The following is a 14,914-nucleotide window of genomic DNA, read 5'->3' as shown; positions in this document are numbered from 1 at the left end:
AGCGGCTTATAGTCCGGAAATGACGGTACTTCACTTGCTTTGGCAATGTTAACATATGTTTCCCATGCCAATAAAGCCCCATTTCCCCCCCCCCCAAACGCATTGTCTAAACTCTGGTGTCCAAACACCCAGCGCGCCCTAGACCTCTGTCTGAGGAACAACTAGGTTCACCCAGCCACATAATAATACACACAGGCACACATGACCTGAGATCACAGCAGGAAAGGGTGGCCACAGCACTGAAGGGAGTGATTGAAAAGGCTTCTTCTACTTTCCCCAATGCACAAGTGGTTACATCCACCCTGCTACCAGGAAAAGACTTCCACCCTGCTACCATGAAAAGACTTCCACCCTGCTACCAGGAAAAGACTTCCACCCTGCTACCATGAAAAGACTTCCACCCTGCTACCATGAAAAGACTTCCACCCTGCTACCATGAAAAGACTTCCACCCTGCTACCACGAAAAGACTTCCACCCTGCTACCACGAAAAGACTTACACCCTGCTACCAGGAAAAGACTTCCACCCTGCTACCACGAAAAGACTTACACCCTGCTACCATGAAAAGACTTCCACCCTGCTACCACGAAAAGACTTCCACCCTGCTACCATGAAAAGACTTCCACCCTGCTACCATGAAAAGACTTCCACCCTGCTACCATGAAAAGACTTCCACCCTGCTACCATGAAAAGACTTCCACCCTGCTACCAGGAAAAGACTTCCACCCTGCTACCATGAAAAGACTTCCACCCTGCTACCAGGAAAAGACTTCCACCCTGCTACCATGAAAAGACTTCCACCCAGCTACCACGAAAAGACTTCCACCCAGCTACCACGAAAAGACTTCCACCCAGCTACCATGAAAAGACTTCCACCCTGCTACCATACAGCAGGTAAACACAAGTATTTCCTGTGACTGTGCCTCAAAACCAAGTGCTTTCCTGGCCCACCACTCCACCCTGGACTTGAACAGCCTCTATGACCAGGTCCACCTCTACAAGGCAGCAGTGCCCACCACTCCACCCTGGACTAGAACAGCCTCTATGACCAGGTCCACCTATACAAGACAGTAGTGCCCACCACTCCACCCTGGACTAGAACAGCCTCTATGACCAGGTCCACCTATACAAGACAGTAGTGCCCACCACTCCACCCTGGACTAGAACTGCCTCTATGACCAGGTCCACCTATATAAGGCAGCAGTGCCCACCACTCCACCCTGGACTAGAACAGCCTCTATGACCAGGTCCACCTACATAAGGCAGCAGTGCCCACCACTCCACCCTGGACTAGAACAGCCTCTATGACCAGGTCCACCTATACAAGGCAGCAGTGCTCACCTTCGCCCGGACTCTAAAGGACATCGCACTCAAATGCAGCCCCAACACTTCACACAGGAGCAACAGATCAATTGACCTATGCCCCTCTTGCCCGCCCCATGCACCCAACCCCCGCAAAGAGGGCCTCAACATGGAAGTCACACATACGCCCAGGCCGTGAGCGGGCAAACAGGCCCAACCCCCACTCTTACACTAGCCCAAGCCAATGGCATGTACCAGATGTTCAGCAGGCCCAACCCCCAATCTTACACTAGCCCAAGCCAATGGCTTGTACCAGATGCTCAGCAGGCCCATCCCCCACTCTTACACTAGCCCAAGCCAATGGCATGTACCAGATGTTCAGCAGGCTCAACCCCCACTCTTACACTAGCCAAAGCCAATGGCATGTACCAGATGCTCAGCAGGCCCGACCCCCACTCTTACACTAGCCCAAGCCAATGGCATGTACCAGATGTTCAGCAGGCTCTGCTCACACTTAATGGTCTAATGCCAAACCACACAACCAACAACATTGGACACTTTATGGAACACAAAGCCTTCACTATCTCATCTTGGAATATCCAAGGCCTGAGGTCATCTGCCTATGGCCTAAAGAGCAGGAACCTGGACTTCACCAAAGAAATCGGAAATACAGACATTGTCATCCTACAAGAAACCTGGTATAGAGGAGATGGGCCCACTGGTTGCCCTCTAGGTGACAGAGAGGTGGTAGTCCCATCCACCAAACTACCAGGTGTGAAACAGGGAAGGGACTCAGGGGGTATGCTAATTTGGTATAGGGCAGACCTAACTCACTCCATTAAATTAATCAAAACAATGATCTTAACAGAGAAAAATGTCCTCTTGTGTGCTACCTACTGTATATCCCCCCACTAGAATCCCCAAACTTTAATGTAGACAGCTTCTCCATCCTGGAGGGGGAAATCAATAATTTCCAGGCCAAGGGACATGTACTAGTCTGTGGCGACCTAAATGCCACAACCGGACAAGAACCTGACACCCTCAGCACACAGGGGGACAAACACCTGCCTGCAGGTGACAGCTTTCCTTCCCACATATGCCCCGCTAGGCACAACTATGACAACATAACCAACAAAAACAGGTCACAATCCTGCAGCTCTGTCGGATATGTACAGGGTATGTACATGGTCAATGGTAGGTTTCGAGGGGACTCCTATGGTAGGTACACTACTGCTCATCTCTTGGCAGTAGTACTGTAGACTACTTTATCACTGACCTCAACCCAGAGTCTCTCAGAGTGTTCACAGTCAGCCCACTGACACCCCTATCAGACCACAGCAAAATCACAGTCTACTTAAACAGAGCAATACTCAATCATGAGGCATCAAAGCCAAAGGAACTGAGTAATATTTAGAAATGCTATAGATGGAAGGAATGTAGTTTGGAAACCTACCAAAAAACAATTAGGCAACAACAAATTCAATCCCTTTTAGACAACTTCCTGGACAAAACATTCCACTGTAATAGTGAAGGTGTAAACTTGGCAGTAGAACATCTTAACAGTATATTTAACCTCTCAGCTTCCCTATCAAATCAAAAATTCTCAAATAGAAAACTGAAGAAAATGAACAACAATAACAAATGGTTTGATGAAGAATGCAAAAATCTAAGAAAGACATTGAGAAACCTGTCCAACCGAAAGCATTGACACCTGGAAAACCTGATTCTACGCCGTCACTATAGTGAATCACTAAAACAATACAGATATACAAAAAGAAGGAACAGCAGGGCAGAAATCAGCTCAATGTAATTGAAGAATCCATAGACTCTAACCACTTCTGGGAAAATTGGAAAACACTAAACAAACAACAACACAAATAATTATCTATCCAATATGGAGATGTATGGGTAAACCACTTCTCCAATCTTTTTGGCCCTATAACAAAGAATCCACAAAAGTGAAGACAAATTTGACCCCAATGACTACCGTGGGATATGCGTCAACAGCAACCTTGGGAAAATCCTCTGCATTATCATTAACAGCAGACTCGTACATTTCCTCAGTGAAAACAATGTACTGAGCAAATGTCAAATTGTCTTTTTACCATATTATCGTACGACAGACCACGTGTTCACCCTGCACACCCTAATGGACAATTATTATTTTTATTTTTTTAAAGGCAAAGTTCAAATTTTTTGTTTATTTAAAATAAACTTTCACTCAATTTGGACAAAATAAAAACCCTCCAACCCAAAAAGGCCTGTGGTGTTTATGCTATCCTAAATTAAATTATAAAATATACAGACCACAAATTCCAATTGGCTATACTTAAACTCTTTAACATCATCCTCAGCTCTGGCATCTTCCCCAATATTTGGAACCAAGGACAGAACACCCTAATCCACAAAATTGGAGACAAATTTGACCCCAATAACTACTGTGAGATATGCGTCCACAGATACCTTGGGAAAAATCTCTGCATTATCATTAACAGTAGACTCATACATTTCCTCAGTGAAAACAATGTACTGAGCAAATGTCAAATTGGAATTTTAACAAATTATCATTTGACAGGCCACATATGCACCCTGCACACCCTAATTGTCAAATAAACAAACCAAAACACACACATTTATTTCCAAAGGGCCGTGGGGTGAGACAGGGATGCAGCTTAAGCCTCACCCTCTTCAACAAATATATCAACGAATTGGCGAGGGCACTAGAAAAGTCTGCAGAACCTGGCCTTACCCTACTAGAATCTGAAGTCAAATGTCTACTGTTTGCTGATGATCTGGTGCTTCTGTCACCAACCAAGGAGGGCCTACAGCAGCACCTAGATCTTCTGCACAGATTCTGCCAGACCTGGGCCCTGACAGTAAATCTCAGTAAGACCAAAATAATGGTGTTCCAAAAAAGATCCAGTCGCCAGGACCACAAATACAAATTCCATCTAGACACTGTTGCCCTAGAGCACACAAAAAAACGATACATACCTTGGCCTAAACATCAGTGCCACAGGTAACTTCCACAAAACTGTGACCTATCTCAGAGACAAGGCAAAAAGGGCCTTCTATGCCGTCAAAAGGAACTAAATTCAACATACCATTTAGGATCTGGCTAAAAATACTTGAATCAGTTATAGAACCCATTGCCCTTTATGGTTGTGAGGTCTGGGATCCGCTCACCAACCAAGACTTCAATATTTACATTTTTGTTGTTGTTTTATTTCACCTTTATTTAACCAGGTGGCCAGTTGAGAAAAGTTCTCATTTACAACTGCAACCTGTCCAAGATAAAGCAAAGCAGTGTAACAAAAACAACAGAGTTACACATGGGATAATCAAACGTACAGTCAATAACACAATAGAAAATTCTATATACAGTGTGTGCAAATGTAGTAAGATTAAGGAGGTAAGGCAATAAATAGGCCATAGTGGCAAAATAATTACAATTTATTATTGACACTGGAGTAGAAATACTGGGGTGCAAAAGTCAAATAAGAATTTGGGGATGAGGTAGTTGGATGGGCTATTTACAGATGGGCTGTGTACAGGTGCAGTGTCCCACAACATGGGACAAACACCAAATTGAGACTCTGCATGTAGTGCTCTGCAAAAATATCCTCTGTGTACAACGTAGAACACCAAATAAGGCATGCAGAGCAGACTTAGGCTGATACACACTAATTATCAAAATCCAGAAAAGAGCCGTTAAATTCTACAACCACTTAAAAGGAAGCGATTCCCAAACCTTCCATAACAAAGCCATCACCTACAGAGAGATGAACCTGGAGAAGAGTCCCCTATTTTTTTTATTTTTTTTTATTTCACCTTTATTTAACCAGGTAGGCTAGTTGAGAACAAGTTCTCATTTGCAACTGCGACCTGGCCAAGATAAAGCATAGCAGTGTGAACAGACAACACAGAGTTACACATGGAGTAAACAATTAACAAGTCAATAACACAGTATAATTTTTTTTTTTAAAGAGTCTATATACATTGTGTGCAAAAGGCATGAGGAGGTGGGTGAATAATTACAATTTAGCAGATAAACACTGGAGTGATAAATGATCAGATGGTCATGTACAGGTAGAGATATTGGTGTGCAAAAGAGCAGAAAAGTAAATAAATAAAAACAGTATGGGGATGAGGTAGGTAAAAATGGGTGGGCTATTTACCGATAGACTATGTACAGCTGCAGAGATCGGTTAGCTGCAGAGCCCCAGGACAGCAACACAATTAGACCCAACCAAATCATGAGAAAACAAAAAGATCATTTCCTGCCACATTAGAAAGAATTAACAAAAAAACAGAGAAACTAGAATGCTATTTGGCCCTAAACAGAGAGTACACAGTGGCAGAATACCTGACCACTGTGACTGACCCAAAATTAAGGAAAGCTTTGACTATGTACAGACTCAGTGTATGCAACCAACTCAAATGTATGACCATATTAGAGAGACATATTTCCCTCAGATTATACAGATCCACAAACAGTTGGAAAACAAACCCAATTTTGATAAACTCCCATATCTATTGGGTGAAATACCACAGTGTGCCATCACAGCAGCAAGATGTGTGACCTGTTGCCACAAGAAAAGGTCAACCAGTGAAGAACAAACACCATTGTAAATACAACCCATATTTATGCTTATTTATTTTCCCTTTTGTACTTTAATTATTTGTACATCGTTTCAACACTGTATATATACATAATATGACGTTTGTAGTGTCTTGATTATTTTGGAACTTCTGTGAGTGTAATGTTTACTGTTCATTGTTATTGTTTATTTCACTTCTGTTTATTATCTACTTCACATGCTTGGGCAATGTTAACATATGTTTCCCATGCCAATGAAGCCCCTTGAATTTAATTGAATTGACAGACAGACAGACAGACAGAGCAAGAGAGAGACAGACAGACAGAGAGAGAGAAGGGGGGGGGGGGCAGATGGAAAAAGTCAGGTGAGTGATGTGATTAGTTGTGTGTGTTAAGCCCAGTGTTTCATATCTCAGACTGAGCTCTGCTAGACAAATGAGAGAACGTGCCTGAAAGAGGCTTTAGTTCTGTCACATTACTGCTGCTTTCCAGCCTGAACACCCCCATAAATACACACTCATTTAAATATTCACACACCAACCTTTCACACAAGCACCCTGTCTCAGTCACATTTGGATTCAAATACTGCATAGAAAAACATGTATAACCACACGTACACACAGACACACACATCGGGCTCTGAACAGCGTGGCACTTCATATCAGTTACCACGTTGTGTGTGTGTGTGTGTGTCATATTGAACTGAACCAAACAGAGCCCCGGCTCTATCGTCACAGCTGATCACCTGAGACAGTAACTTCCTGAACAATACAGCTCAGTGGTCAGTCACTTTGTGGAGCTGCCACTGGAATGAAGAGGACAAGAGACCGTTAGAGTCTGTCCCACAGTCTTATATTACATGGCTCAGGGGTCAATATTTATGGGCAGTAGGAGTACCTACCTATACATTCAGTTTTGTATTTGGTCCCCCATAAGATGGGGGATCAGGGGGTACCTGATCGTAGAACAGGGACACTTATCCCCAGAGGGATGCTGACAGTGTCTTTCTAGAACCAGTATACCCCAGAGTGTTACAGCCTGCTGCCTATCTTCAGCCCAGCCAGGCCAATAAGCCCCACAACTCCATCCCCATCAACTCAACTGGTTTATTGTGCCTATTCAAGGCTTGATTGGTGGATCAGTTTGTGTGCTAAAGTTTAGGATTTGATTTTGAGGGTACCCACAGCCATTCCTGATTGGTCGAAGTTAAGTTGATTGGGCCTGCGCTACTCAAGGCTTGATTGGCAGGTCTTGGATTTGTTTGTGGTGGTAGCCAAGTCAGTTAAGAACAAATTCTTATTTTCAATGACGGCTTAGAAACTGCCTGTTCAGGGGCAGAATGACAGATTTGTACCTTGTCAGCTCAGGGGTTTGAACTTGCAACCTTCCGGTTACTAGTCCAACGCTCTAACCACTAGGCTACTCTGCCGCCCCTTCCCTCATTATTGAGCTGTCAAATGTAGTTTGTTGGAATGAGGGATAAGGGTGCCCTTTAAACGCTGATACAAGGTCAGAATGATCTTCTACTAATTCAGATGATAACAGATTGGTTAGGCCTTGTCACATGTCAGTATAGAGGCTAGTTGGACCATTTCATCTATGTTCTAATGGTACTTAATATGTGAGGCAAAAATGATTATTTTCTTTAAGTGAGAGACTTGAAATGTCTTTCAAGAGCATTATAGCATTGACTGTAATAGCAAATTGTCCATTTCCAAAACAGACACACAGAAACACTCAGGTCTCACAGAAACACTCAGGTCTCACAGAAACACTCAGGTCTCACAGAAACACTCAGGTCTCACAGAAACACTCAGGTCTCACAGAAACACTCAGGTCTCACAGAAACACTCAGGTCTCATAAGCCTGAGGTCTTCGATGTTTTGTTATTACAGGTCAGCAGTGTTTACAGACCAAAACACATCAACAGCACCAGAAGCTCACAAAACAACTGTGATCAAAAACAACTGTCATCAGATATTTTACAGGCGTGCGTGCCTGCCGTGTGTGTGTACATGCATGTAGCTGTGTGTGTGTGTGCGTGTGTGTGCTTGTGTGTGTGTGCATCTGCAGGTTCTGTAGGGTTGTACTGTGAATGTCTACAGTTACTGTAGGGTTGTACTGTGAATGTCTCCGGGTACTGTAGGGTTGTCCTGTGAATGTCTCCAGGTACTGTAGGGTTGTCCTGTGAATGTCTCCAGGTACTGTAGGGTTGTCCTGTGAATGTCTCCAGGTACTGTAGGGTTGTACTGTGAATGTCTCCAGGTACTGTAGGGTTGTACTGTGAATGTCTGCAGGTACTGTAGGGTTGTACTGTGAATGTCTCCAGGTACTGTAGGGTTGTCCTGTGAATGTATCCAGGTACTGTAGGGTTGTACTGTGAATGTCTCCAGGTACTGAATGTCTCCAGTTACTGTAGGGTTGTCCTGTGAATGTCTGCAGGTACTGTAGGGTTGTACTGTGAATGTCTCCAGGTACTGAATGTCTCCAGTTACTGTAGGGTTGTACTGTGAATGTCTGCAGGTACTGTAGGGTTGTACTGTGAATGTCTCCAGGTACTGAATGTCTCCAGTTACTGTAGGGTTGTCCTGTGAATGTCTACAGGTACTGTAGGGTTGTCCTGTGAATGTATCCAGGTACTGTAGGGCTGTCCTGTGAATGTCTCCAGGTACTGTAGGGTTGTACTGTGAATGTCTCCAGTTACTGTAGGGTTGTACTGTGAATGTCTCCAGGTACTGTAGGGTTGTCCTGTGAATGTCTCCAGGTACTGTAGGGTTGTACTGTGAATGTCTCCAGGTACTGTAGGGTTGTCCTGTGAATGTCTCCAGGTACTGTAGGGTTGTGCTGTGAATGTCTCCAGGTACTGTAGGGTTGTCCTGTGAATGTCTCCAGGTACTGTAGGGTTGTCCTGTGAATGTCTCCAGTTACTGTAGGGTTGTACTGTGAATGTCTGCAGGTACTGTAGGGTTGTACTGTGAATGTCTCCAGGTACTGAATGTCTCCAGTTACTGTAGGGTTGTCCTGTGAATGTCTACAGGTACTGTAGGGTTGTCCTGTGAATGTATCCAGGTACTGTAGGGCTGTCCTGTGAATGTCTCCAGGTACTGTAGGGTTGTACTGTGAATGTCTCCAGTTACTGTAGGGTTGTACTGTGAATGTCTCCAGGTACTGTAGGGTTGTCCTGTGAATGTCTCCAGGTACTGTAGGGTTGTACTGTGAATGTCTCCAGGTACTGTAGGGTTGTACTGTGAATGTCTCCAGGTACTGTAGGGTTGTCCTGTGAATGTCTCCAGGTACTGTAGGGTTGTCCTGTGAATGTCTCCAGGTACTGTAGGGTTGTACTGTGAATGTCTCCAGTTACTGTAGGGTTGTACTGTGAATGTCTCCAGGTACTGTAGGGTTGTCCTGTGAATGTCTCCAGGTACTGTAGGGTTGTACTGTGAATGTCTCCAGGTACTGTAGGGTTGTACTGTGAATGTCTCCAGTTACTGTAAGGTTGTACTGTGAATGTCTCCAGGTACTGTAGGGTTGTCCTGTGAATGTCTCCAGGTACTGTAGGGTTGTACTGTGAATGTCTCCAGGTACTGTAGGGTTGTACTGTGAATGTCTCCAGGTACTGTAGGGTTGTCCTGTGAATGTCTCCAGGTACTGTAGGGCTGTCCTGTGAATGTCTCCAGGTACTGTAGGGTTGTACTGTGAATGTCTCCAGTTACTGTAGGGTTGTACTGTGAATGTCTCCAGGTACTGTAGGGTTGTCCTGTGAATGTCTCCAGGTACTGTAGGGTTGTACTGTGAATGTCTCCAGGTACTGTAGGGTTGTACTGTGAATGTCTCCAGGTACTGTAGGGTTGTCCTGTGAATGTCTCCAGGTACTGTAGGGTTGTCCTGTGAATGTCTCCAGTTACATCACTAATCCAAGTGCAGCAGCTCCTACACTCTTAATGAAAAGGGTTCTCCGGCTGTCCCCATAGGAGAACCCTTTTTGGTGCCAGGTGAAAGTCTTTTTGGTCTTTAGGGTTCCATGTAGAACCCTCTGTGGAAATGGTTTTACATGAAACCCAAAAAGGTTCTACTTGGAACCAATAAAGGGGTCTTCAAAGTGTTCTCCTATGGAGGGAGCCGGAGAACCGTTTTAGGTTCTAGATAGTTGAATATCAGCCATCTGTTCCCTGCTCCTTTTATTTTATTCAAACTTTAACTCGGCAAGTCAGTTAAGAACAAATTCTTATTTACAATGACGGCCTACCAGAAGGCAAAAGGCCTCCTGTGGGGAGGACAAAACACACATCACGACATGAGAGACAACACAACACTACATAAAGAGAGACAACACAACACTACATAAAGAGAGACATAAGACAACAACATAGCAAGGTAGCAACATGACAACAACATGGTATCAACACAACATGACAACAACATGGTATGAACACAACATGGCAGCAGCACAACAGGGCAGCAGCACAACATGGTAGCAGCACAAAACAGGTTGCAAACATTGTTGGGCACAGACAACAGCACGCAGGGAAAGAAGGTAGAGACAATAATACATCATGCAATGCAGTAAGTGCCCATGATTGAGTCTTTGAATGAAGAGATTGAAATAAAACTGTCCAGTTTGAGTGTTTGTTGCAGCTCTCCCATGCTGGCACAGCCACAGTACAGCTCCCTGCTCTCCCATGCTGGCACAGCCACAGTACAGCTCCCTGCTCTCCCATGCTGGCACAGCCACAGTACAGCTCCCTGCTATCCCATGCTGGCACAGCCACAGTACAGCTCCCTGCTCCCCCATGCTGGCACAGCCACAGTACAGCTCCCTGCTCTCCCATGCTGGCACAGCCACAGTACAGCTCCCTGCTCCCCCATGCTGGCACAGCCACAGTACAGCTCCCTGCTCCCCCATGCTGGCACAGCCACAGTACAGCTCCCTGCTCCCTCATGCTGGCACAGCCACAGTACAGCTCCCTGCTCCCTCATGCTGGCACAGCCACAGTACAGCTCCCTGCTCCCCCATGCTGGCACAGCCACAGTACAGCTCCCTGCTCCCCCATGCTGGCACAGCCACAGTACAGCTCCCTGCTCCCCCATGCTGGCACAGCCACAGTACAGCTCCCTGCTCCCCCATGCTGGCACAGCCACAGTACAGCTCCCTGCTCCCCCATGCTGGCACAGCCACAGTACAGCTCCCTGCTCCCCCATGCTGGCACAGCCACAGTACACTCTAACAAATGGCCAACTATCGAGCAGACTACTGCAGAACCCTGTAGTGCAGTCTCCACTGAACCAGACAATACACAGGCAATGGAGAGAGAGAGCGAAGAGGGGGTAGAAGAAAGGGCTAGAGTGAGCCTGCTGCCTCAATTATACTGTTATGTTGTATTATGAAAGCGAATAGGTATTTCTTGGAAAGTAAACATTGTGTTGAAAGTGTTCCCAGCAAGTATTAAGTGTGTGTGAGACCTTGGATATAGCATTTACAATAGGACAAAAGGAGCATTGACTAAGGTGAATGCAGCATAAAAGGGGTCCCTGACTAGTCTATCTGTGTCCCAAATGGCACCCTATTCCCTATATAATGCACTACTTTTGACCAGTGGGTAGAGAATTTCCAGCAGTGACAACTCACTGGCTCGTGCTCGCGCGCATGTGTGTGTGTGGTTTCTAACTTTCTCTCTGTCAGCACTTCATAGTGAGACCTGTTTTCCTATACCTTGTTTTTCTCATCTAGCATCTAGCTCTTCCTCATCCTCCTCTTTCTCTCTCCTCCTCATCCTCCTCTTCCTCTCTCTTCCTCATCCTCCTCTTTCTCTCTCTTCCTCACCCTCCTCTTTCTCTCTCTTCCTCACCCTCCTCTTTCTCTCTTTTCCTCCTCCTCATCATCCTCTTTCCTGTCTCCTCCTCATCCTCATCTTCCTCATCCCCCTCTTTCTCTTTTCCTCATCGTCCTCTCCCTCTCCTCCTGTTGTTTTGACTGCTGTGAAGACGGATCTCTTCCTGTTGTTTTGACTGCTTTGAAGACGGATCTCTTCCTGTTGTTTTGACTGCTGTGAAGACGGATCTCTTCCTGTTGTTTTGACTGCTTTGAAGACGGATCTCTTCCTGTTGTTTTGACTGCTGTGAAGACTGATCTCTCAGAGAGGTGGCTATCTTTCAGTATCACTTCAATGCTTCACACTGCAGCAGAACAGACTGATCTCCCTCTCTTTCTCTCTTTCTTAAAGACTGAGTGGGCTGGGTGAATGACAGACTGACAGACAGAGAGAGATGGAGTGGAGTGAGTGGTATAATAACAGTATGGAACCCCCAGGGACACATCCGGAGATAAATCACAAATCAATCATGTTCTGTCTCTGATCCAGTTCTTTACAAAGAGGAGAGTAAGCCTGCTAGCATCCATGTATAGACAGGTTTTTATTTTATTTATTTAACTAGGCAAGTCAGTTAAGAACAAATTCTTATTTACAATGACAGCCTACTGGACCAATTGGGCGCTACCCTATGGGACTCCCAATCACGGCTGGATGTGATACAGCCTGGATTCAAACCAGGGAGTGTAGGGATGCCTCTTGCACTGAGATGCAGTGCTTTAGACCGCTGCGCCACTCGGGGTTAGCTGGCAACGTCAGCCTCAGGAGGCTGAAGAAATGTTGCTTGTCACCTAAAACCCTCACAGATGCACAATTGAGAGCATCCTGTCGGGCTGTATCACTGCCTGGTATGGCAACTGCATCGCCTGTAACCACAGGGCTCTCCAGAGGGTGGTGCAGTCTGCACAAATCATAAGCGGGGGCAAACTACCTGCCCTCCAGGACACGTACAGCACCCGATGTCACAGGAAGTCCAAAAAGATCATCAAGGGCAACAACCACCTAAGCCACTGTCTGTTCACCCCGTTATCATCCAGAAGGTGAGGTCAGGACAGGTGCATCAAAGCTGGAACCAAGAGACTGAAAAACAGCTTCGATCTCAAGGCCATCTGACTGTTAAACAGCCAACACTAACACAGAGAGGCTGCTGCCCTATATACAGAGACTTGAAATCATTGGCCACTTTAATAAATCGAACACTAGTCACTTTAATATTGCCACTTTAATAATGTTTACATATCTTGCATTACTCATACTATTTATTTTATCTTAGCCGATGCCGCTCTGTCATTACTCATCATACTATTTCTTGCATCTTAGCCGATGCCGCTCTGTCATTACTCATCATACTATTTCTTGCATCTTAGCCGATGCCGCTCTGTCATTACTCATCATACTATTTCTTGCATCTTAGCCGATGCCGCTCTGTCATTGCTCATCCATATATTTATATTTATATATTCCTTTACTTAGATTTGTGTGTATTAGGTATCTGTTGTGGAATTGATAGATATTACTTGTTAGATATTACTGCACTGTCGGAACTAGAAGCACAAGCATTTCGCTACACTCGCATTAACATCTGCTGACCATGTGTATGTGACCAATAACATTTGATTTGATTTGAGATGTTCGATCGGGTTGTCCTGGCTGTGTGCGTAGGGTTCTTGGTCACCTCCCTGACCAAGGCCCTTCTCCCGATTGCTCAGTCTGGCCAGGAAGCCAGCTCTAGAAAGAGTCTTGGTGGTTCCTAACTTCTGCCATTTAAGAATGATGGAGGCCACTGTGTTCTTGGGGACCTTCAATGCTGCAGAAATATTTTGGTACCCTTCCCCAGATCTATGCCTCGATACAATTCTGTCTCGGAGCTCTACGGACAATTTGTTGAACCACATGGCTTGGTTTTTGCTCTGACATGCACTGTCAACTGTGGGACCTAATTTTTAGCCTTTCCAAATGTCCAATCAATTGAACTTACCACAGGTGGACTCCAATCAAGTTGTAGAAACATCTCAAGGATGACCAATGGAAACAGGATGCACCTGAGATAATGTTTGAGTCTCATAGCAAAGGGTCTGAATAGTTATGTAAATAAGGGATTTCTGTAGTTTAAAAAAAAAAAGTTTTTCCTTTTTTCCTTTGACATTATAGGTTTATTGTGTGTAGATTGATGAGGAAAACAATTCATTGAATCCATTTTAGAATAAGGCTGTAACGTGAAAAATGTGGACAACGTCAAGGAGTCTGAATACTTTCCGAATGCACTGTATAATGTTATCAATAAACATTTGAAGATGAAATGTATTTTACATGTTGTCAACAATCTAAGCCGACCCAGTCTGCTTTGCCCCATAGTAGCGTACGCGTTGGTTTGGTTGCTAGACAGCCAATCCGTCCATAAAGGTCTGTGCTGGAGTTCAGCACCATGGACAGCATCATTCCTGCGCAAAGGAGAAGAGGGTATGTGAAGTACCATGGACAGAGGCAGATCAACTGTAGGAGGTAGATGAGAGTGAGAGTAGAGTAGGTTCAGAACCTTGGACAAGGGCAGAGGAGGGGTTGTCAGAGAGTTAGTTCAGGAACCATGGAGAGCAAATTAATTTTATCTGGCTTTGCTGTGGACAGAAAAGCTGACTGAGAAAGTTCTCCCAAGTGCTTAGATCATTTGTTATGTTCACACAGCCACACAAGCAAACCTATTCAAAAGACCTTCCCCAAGTGCACAAACAAACACATTGATAAAGAAATATATTCACACACGTACCCCTACATACTGACACACTCGTCACACAAATCAGCACAATCACACCCTTTATATTAATCCATTCTGTTCCACAAATCATTTACATTGACATGTTAGTCATTTAGCAGACGCTCTTCTCCAGTAGTGAGTGCATACATTTTCATACTTTTTCGCACTGGTACCCTGTGGGGATGCGCAATGCTCTTCCAACTGAGCGACACGGGACCACGTCCTAGAAATGCTAGTTTGCCTAATGACAAGCGAATTAGACAACAGCTGCTGTGTTACATTCCTAATTATGTTTTTTTTTCATTCAGTTCACTGAGGCTACCCAGAGACATGCATTACCAGTGGGCCTGCATGGCTCTCTGACAGGTTGGGTCAGCTTCAAGGTGTGTGTGT

The 14,914-nt window shown here is 44.9% G+C and overlaps 1 protein-coding gene across 1 annotated transcript in view; it reads left to right on the top strand.

Annotated features, from left to right (window-relative positions):
- Window positions 1-14,914, top strand: part of kcnh3 (potassium voltage-gated channel, subfamily H (eag-related), member 3) — a gene marked incomplete in the record, with an annotated part of 212,318 nt that overhangs the window by 144,861 nt on the left and 52,543 nt on the right.

The sequence above is a fragment of the Oncorhynchus kisutch genome, linkage group LG26, assembly GCF_002021735.2.
Source record: "Oncorhynchus kisutch isolate 150728-3 linkage group LG26, Okis_V2, whole genome shotgun sequence".
NCBI classification, from domain to species: domain Eukaryota; kingdom Metazoa; phylum Chordata; class Actinopteri; order Salmoniformes; family Salmonidae; genus Oncorhynchus; species Oncorhynchus kisutch.
The sequence above is the reverse complement of the archived record's forward strand: the minus strand, read 5'-3'. Positions and strand labels throughout refer to the sequence as shown.